The sequence below is a fragment of the Schistocerca gregaria genome, chromosome 3 (assembly GCF_023897955.1).
Source record: "Schistocerca gregaria isolate iqSchGreg1 chromosome 3, iqSchGreg1.2, whole genome shotgun sequence".
Classification (NCBI taxonomy): domain Eukaryota; kingdom Metazoa; phylum Arthropoda; class Insecta; order Orthoptera; family Acrididae; genus Schistocerca; species Schistocerca gregaria.
Window position 1 is genome coordinate 9,085,741 of NC_064922.1, and position 8,541 is coordinate 9,094,281.

Below are 8,541 nucleotides of genomic sequence, written 5' to 3' on the forward strand. Positions count from 1 at the left end.
AGTGCCAACTCATACCAGTCGATACACAGATTGATTCAAAAGTAACATTGAAATTTTTTTATTGATTTCCCAAACAATATGTGTATGAAAATAGCAAAGAGACCACCTTTTTCTTTATACATATATCAAGTGGGCCAGGCAGATGGTGGCAAAAAGTCAGGGGCAGTTAGTGCTGGGCCTTGTCCCAGAGCCCCCTCATAACGTCACCACTCACATTCATTCTAAAGAAATATTGAACTTTCTTTTTATTTATTTCCCAAACCGTATGTATATGAACATATCAAAGAAACCAACGTACTCTTCGTACATATGTCAAATGGGTCAGGCAGATGGCGGCAAGGTGTCAGGGGCAGTTAGTGCTAAGCCTTGTCCCAGTGCCCCCTAACATCCGTCACCACTCACATTGATTCTAAAGAAACATTGAATTTTTCTCACTTATTTCTCAAACCATATATAAATGAGCATATAAAAAAACCAACTTACTTTTTATACATATATCAAGTGGGCCAGGCAGATGGCGTCAAGTAGTCATGGGCAGTTAGTGCTAGGCCTCATCCCAGTCCCACCTCATACCCGTCACCACTCACATTGGTTCTAAAGAAACATTGAATATTTTTTATTGATTTCACATACCAAATTGTAAATGAATATATAAAAAAAACTTTCTCTTTACGCATATATCAAATGGGCCAGACAGATGGGGGCAAGGAGTCAGGGTTCAGTTACTGCTAGGCCTTAACCCAGTGCCACCTCATACCCGTCACCACTCACATTGATTCTAAAGAAACATTGAATTATTTTATTTATTTCCCAAATCATATGTAAATGAACATATAAAAAACAAACATTCTCTATATACATATATCAAATGCTCCAGGCAGATGTCGGGAAGGAGTCACGGGCAGTTAGTGCTAAGCATTGTCCCAGTGCCAACTGATACCCGTCGACACACACATTGATTCTAAAGAAACATTGAACTTTTTTTATTGATTTCCCAAACCAAATGTATATGAAAATAGCAAAGGGACCACCTTTTTCTTTATACATATATCAAGTGGGCCAGGCAGATGGTGGCAAGGAGTCAAGGAAAGTTAGTGCTGGGCCTTGTCCCAGTGCCCCCTCATACCCGTCACCACTCACATTCATTCTAAAGAAATATTGAATTTTTTTTTATTTATTTCCCAAACCGTATGTATATGAACAAATCAAAAAAACCAACGTTCTCTTCGTACATATATCAAATGGGCCATTCAGATGGCGGCAAGGAGTCAGGGGCAGTTAGTGCTAGGCCTTGACCCAGTGCCCCCTCGTACCCGTCACCATTCACATTGATTCTAAAGAAACATTGAATTTTTTTTATTGATTTCCCAAACCATATGTATATGAAAACAGCAAAGAGACCACCTCTTTCTTTATACATATATCGAGTGGGCCAGGCAGATTGTGGCAAGGAGTCAAGGGAAGTTAGTGCTGGGCCTTGTCCCAGTGCCGCCTCATACCCGTCACCACCCACATTCATTCTAAAGAAATATTAAATTTTTTTTATTTATTTCCCAAACCGAATGTATATGAACATATCAAAAAAACCAACTTTCTCGTCGTACATATAACAAATGGGCCAGGCAGATGGCGGCAATCGGTCAGGGGCAGTTAGTGCTTGGACTTGTCCCAGCGCCCCCTCTTACCTGCCACCAGTCACATTGATTCTAAAGAATCATTGAGTTTTTTTTATTCAATTCCCAATCCCTATGTATATGAACATATAAAAAAAACAGTTTTCTCTCTATACATATATCAAGGGGGCCAGACAGTTGGCGGCAAGGAGTCACGGGCAGTTAGTGCTAAGCCTTGTCAAAGGTGCCCCCTCATAACTGTCACCACTCACATTGATTATAGAGAAACATTGAATTTTTTTTTCTTATTTCACTAACCATATGTAAATGTAACTATAAAAAACAAATTTCTCTTTCTACATATATCAAATGTGCCAGGCAGATGGCGGCAAGGAGTCAGAGAAACTTAGTGCTAGGCCTTGTCCCAGCGCCCCTCATACGCGTCACTACTCACATTGATTCTGAAGAATCATTGAATTTTTATTATTGATTTCCCAAACCATATGTATATGAAAATATCAAGAAAACCAAATTTCTCTTTATACAAATATCAAATGGGCGAGGCAGATAGCGGCAAGGAGTCAGGGGCAGTTAGTGCTAGGCCTTGTCCCAGTTGCCCCTCATACCCGTCACCACTCACATTGATTCTAAAGAAACATTGAATTTCTTTTATTTATATCCCAAAACATATGTATATGAAAATAGCAATAAAACCACCTTTCTCTTTATACATATATCAAGTGGGCCAGGCAGATGGCGGCAAGGAGTCAGGGTCAGTTAGTGCTAGGCCTTGTCCCAGTACCCCCTCATCCCATTCACCACTCACATTCTTTCTAAAGATATATTGAATTTTTTTTCTTTATATCCCAGTCCTTATGTATATCAACATATCAAAAAGACCAACTTTCTCTTCGTACATATATCAAATGGGCCAGGCAGTTGGCAGGCAGGAACCACGGGCAGTTAGTGCTAGGCCTTGTTCCAGTGCCCCCTCGTAAACGTGACCACTCTCAATGATTCTAAAGAATCATTGAATTTTATTTAATGATTTCCCAAATGACATGTATATGAAAATATCAATAAACCACCATTCTCTTTAAACTTATATCAAGTGTTCTAGGCAGGTTACCGCAAGGAGTCAGGTGCAGTTACAGCTGGGCCTAGTCCCAGTGCCCCCTCATACCCGTCACCACTCACATTGATTATAAATAAACACTGAATTTTTTTATTGATTTTCCAAACAATATGTATATGAAAATATCGAAAAAAACAACATTCTCTTTATACATATGTCAAGTGGGCCAGGCAGATGGCGGCAAGGAGTCAGAGGCAGTTAGTGCTAGGCCTTGTCCCAGTGATCCGTTATAAGCATCACCACCCACATTGATTCTAAAGAAATATGGAATTTTTTTATTGACTTCTCAAACCATATGTATATGAAAATATCGAAAGAAACAACATTCTCTTTATACATATGTCAACTGGGCCAGGCAGATGGCGGCAAGAAGTCAGGGGCAGTTAGTGCTAGGCCTTGTCCCAGTGCCCATTCATACCCGTCACTACTCACATTGATTCTAAAGAAACATAGAATGTTTTTTATTTATTTCCCAAACCGTATGTATATGAACATATAAAAAAAACCAACTTTCTCTTTATACATATATCAAGTTGGCCAGGCAGATGGTGGCAAGGAGTCAGGGGCGTTTAGTGCTGGGTCTTGTCCCAGTGCCCCCTCATACCCGTCACCACTCACATTCATTCTAAAGAAATATTGAATATTTTTTATTTATTTCCCAAACCGTATGTGTATGAACATATCAAAAAAACCAACTTACTCTTCGTACATATAACAAATGGGCCAGGCAGATGGCGGCAATGAGTCAGGGGCATATAGTGCTAGGCATTGTCCCAGCGCCCCCTCTTACCTGTCACCACTCACATTGATTCTACAGAATCATTGAGTTTTTTTTATTCATTTCCCAATCCCTATATCAAGGGGGCCAGAAAGGTGGCGGCAAGGAGTTACGGGCAGTTAGTGCTCAGCCTTGTCAAAGGTGCCCCCTCATACCTGTCACCACTCACATTGATTCTAGAGAAACATTGAATTTTTTTTACTTATTTCACTAACCATATGTAAATGTACCTATAAAAAAAAACAAATTTCTCTTTCTGCATATATCAAATGTGCCAGGCAGATGGCGGCAAGGAGTCAGTGGCAGTTAGTTCTAGGCCTTGTCCCAGTGCACCTCATACCCGTCACCACTCACATTGATTCTAAAGAATCATTGAATTTTTTTTATTGATTTCCCAAAAAATATGTATATGAAAATATCAAGAAAACCAACTTTCTCTTTATACAAAATCAAATGGGCCAGGCAGATAGCGGCAAGGAGTCAGGGGCAGTTAGTGCTTGGACTTGTCCCAGCGCCCCCTCTTACCTGCCACCAGTCACATTGATTCTAAAGAATCATTGAGTTTTTTTTATTCAATTCCCAATCCCTATGTATATGAACATATAAAAAAAAACAGTTTTCTCTCTATACATATATCAAGGGGGCCAGACAGTTGGCGGCAAGGAGTCACGGGCAGTTAGTGCTAAGCCTTGTCAAAGGTGCCCCCTCATAACTGTCACCACTCACATTGATTATAGAGAAACATTGAATTTTTTTTTCTTATTTCACTAACCATATGTAAATGTAACTATAAAAAACAAATTTCTCTTTCTACATATATCAAATGTGCCAGGCAGATGGCGGCAAGGAGTCAGAGAAACTTAGTGCTAGGCCTTGTCCCAGCGCCCCTCATACGCGTCACTACTCACATTGATTCTGAAGAATCATTGAATTTTTATTATTGATTTCCCAAACCATATGTATATGAAAATATCAAGAAAACCAAATTTCTCTTTATACAAATATCAAATGGGCGAGGCAGATAGCGGCAAGGAGTCAGGGGCAGTTAGTGCTAGGCCTTGTCCCAGTGGCCCCTCATACCCGTCACCACTCACATTGATTCTAAAGAAACATTGAATTTCTTTTATTTATATCCCAAAACATATGTATATGAAAATAGCAATAAAACCACCTTTCTCTTTATACATATATCAAGTGGGCCAGGCAGATGGCGGCAAGGAGTCAGGGTCAGTTAGTGCTAGGCCTTGTCCCAGTACCCCCTCATCCCATTCACCACTCACATTCTTTCTAAAGATATATTGAATTTTTTTTCTTTATATCCCAGTCCTTATGTATATCAACATATCAAAAAGACCAACTTTCTCTTCGTACATATATCAAATGGGCCAGGCAGTTGGCAGCCAGGAGCCACGGGCAGTTAGTGCTAGGCCTTGTTCCAGTGCCCCCTCGTAAACGTGACCACTCTCAATGATTCTAAAGAATCATTGAATTTTATTTAATGATTTCCCAAATGACATGTATATGAAAATATCAATAAACCACCATTCTCTTTAAACTTATATCAAGTGTTCTAGGCAGGTTACCGCAAGGAGTCAGGTGCAGTTACAGCTGGGCCTAGTCCCAGTGCCCCCTCATACCCGTCACCACTCACATTGATTATAAGTAAACACTGAATTTTTTTATTGATTTTCCAAACAATATGTATATGAAAATATCGAAAAAAACAACATTCTCTTTATACATATGTCAAGTGGGCCAGGCAGATGGCGGCAAGGAGTCAGAGGCAGTTAGTGCTAGGCCTTGTCCCAGTGATCCGTTATAAGCATCACCACCCACATTGATTCTAAAGAAATATGGAATTTTTTTATTGACTTCTCAAACCATATGTATATGAAAATATCGAAAGAAACAACATTCTCTTTATACATATGTCAAGTGGGCCAGGCAGATGGCGGCAAGAAGTCAGGGGCAGTTAGTGCTAGGCCTTGTCCCAGTGCCCATTCATACCCGTCACTACTCACATTGATTCTAAAGAAACATAGAATGTTTTTTATTTATTTCCCAAACCGTATGTATATGAACATATAAAAAAAACCAACTTTCTCTTTATACATATATCAAGTTGGCCAGGCAGATGGTGGCAAGGAGTCAGGGGCGTTTAGTGCTGGGTCTTGTCCCAGTGCCCCCTCATACCCGTCACCACTCACATTCATTCTAAAGAAATATTGAATATTTTTTATTTATTTCCCAAACCGTATGTGTATGAACATATCAAAAAAACTAACTTACTCTTCGTACATATAACAAATGGGCCAGGCAGATGGCGGCAATGAGTCAGGGGCATATAGTGCTAGGCATTGTCCCAGCGCCCCCTCTTACCTGCCACCAGTCACATTGATTCTAAAGAATCATTGAGTTTTTTTTATTCAATTCCCAATCCCTATGTATATGAACATATAAAAAAAAACAGTTTTCTCTCTATACATATATCAAGGGGGCCAGACAGTTGGCGGCAAGGAGTCACGGGCAGTTAGTGCTAAGCCTTGTCAAAGGTGCCCCCTCATAACTGTCACCACTCACATTGATTATAGAGAAACATTGAATTTTTTTTTCTTATTTCACTAACCATATGTAAATGTAACTATAAAAAACAAATTTCTCTTTCTACATATATCAAATGTGCCAGGCAGATGGCGGCAAGGAGTCAGAGAAACTTAGTGCTAGGCCTTGTCCCAGCGCCCCTCATACGCGTCACTACTCACATTGATTCTGAAGAATCATTGAATTTTTATTATTGATTTCCCAAACCATATGTATATGAAAATATCAAGAAAACCAAATTTCTCTTTATACAAATATCAAATGGGCGAGGCAGATAGCGGCAAGGAGTCAGGGGCAGTTAGTGCTAGGCCTTGTCCCAGTGGCCCCTCATACCCGTCACCACTCACATTGATTCTAAAGAAACATTGAATTTCTTTTATTTATATCCCAAAACATATGTATATGAAAATAGCAATAAAACCACCTTTCTCTTTATACATATATCAAGTGGGCCAGGCAGATGGCGGCAAGGAGTCAGGGTCAGTTAGTGCTAGGCCTTGTCCCAGTACCCCCTCATCCCATTCACCACTCACATTCTTTCTAAAGATATATTGAATTTTTTTTCTTTATATCCCAGTCCTTATGTATATCAACATATCAAAAAGACCAACTTTCTCTTCGTACATATATCAAATGGGCCAGGCAGTTGGCAGCCAGGAACCACGGGCAGTTAGTGCTAGGCCTTGTTCCAGTGCCCCCTCGTAAACGTGACCACTCTCAATGATTCTAAAGAATCATTGAATTTTATTTAATGATTTCCCAAATGACATGTATATGAAAATATCAATAAACCACCATTCTCTTTAAACTTATATCAAGTGTTCTAGGCAGGTTACCGCAAGGAGTCAGGTGCAGTTACAGCTGGGCCTAGTCCCAGTGCCCCCTCATACCCGTCACCACTCACATTGATTATAAATAAACACTGAATTTTTTTATTGATTTTCCAAACAATATGTATATGAAAATATCGAAAAAAACAACATTCTCTTTATACATATGTCAAGTGGGCCAGGCAGATGGCGGCAAGGAGTCAGAGGCAGTTAGTGCTAGGCCTTGTCCCAGTGATCCGTTATAAGCATCACCACCCACATTGATTCTAAAGAAATATGGAATTTTTTTATTGACTTCTCAAACCATATGTATATGAAAATATCGAAAGAAACAACATTCTCTTTATACATATGTCAACTGGGCCAAGCAGATGGCGGCAAGAAGTCAGGGGCAGTTAGTGCTAGGCCTTGTCCCAGTGCCCATTCATACCCGTCACTACTCACATTGATTCTAAAGAAACATAGAATGTTTTTTATTTATTTCCCAAACCGTATGTATATGAACATATAAAAAAAACCAACTTTCTCTTTATACATATATCAAGTTGGCCAGGCAGATGGTGGCAAGGAGTCAGGGGCGTTTAGTGCTGGGTCTTGTCCCAGTGCCCCCTCATACCCGTCACCACTCACATTCATTCTAAAGAAATATTGAATATTTTTTATTTATTTCCCAAACTGTATGTGTATGAACATATCAAAAAAACCAACTTACTCTTCGTACATATAACAAATGGGCCAGGCAGATGGCGGCAATGAGTCAGGGGCATATAGTGCTAGGCATTGTCCCAGCGCCCCCTCTTACCTGTCACCACTCACATTGATTCTACAGAATCATTGAGTTTTTTTTATTCATTTCCCAATCCCTATATCAAGGGGGCCAGAAAGGTGGCGGCAAGGAGTTACGGGCAGTTAGTGCTCAGCCTTGTCAAAGGTGCCCCCTCATACCTGTCACCACTCACATTGATTCTAGAGAAACATTGAATTTTTTTTACTTATTTCACTAACCATATGTAAATGTACCTATAAAAAAAAACAAATTTCTCTTTCTGCATATATCAAATGTGCCAGGCAGATGGCGGCAAGGAGTCAGTGGCAGTTAGTTCTAGGCCTTGTCCCAGTGCCCCTCATACCCGTCACCACTCACATTGATTCTAAAGAATCATTGAATTTTTTTTATTGATTTCCCAAAAAATATGTATATGAAAATATCAAGAAAACCAACTTTCTCTTTATACAAAATCAAATGGGCCAGGCAGATAGCGGCAAGGAGTCAGGGGCAGTTAGTGCTAGGCCTTGTCCCAGTGGCCCCTCATACTTGTCACCACTCACATTGATTCCAAAGAAACATTGAATTTTTTTTATTTATATCCCAAACCATAAGTATATGAAAATATCGAAAAAACCAACTTTCTCTTTATACATATATCAAGTGGGGTAGGCAGATGGAGGCAAGGAGTCAGGGGCAGTTAGTGCTAGGCCTTGTCCCAGTGCCTCCTCCTACCCGTCACCACTCACATTGATTCTAAAGAAACATTGAATTTTTTTATTGATTTCCCAAAACATATGTATATGAAAATAGCAAAA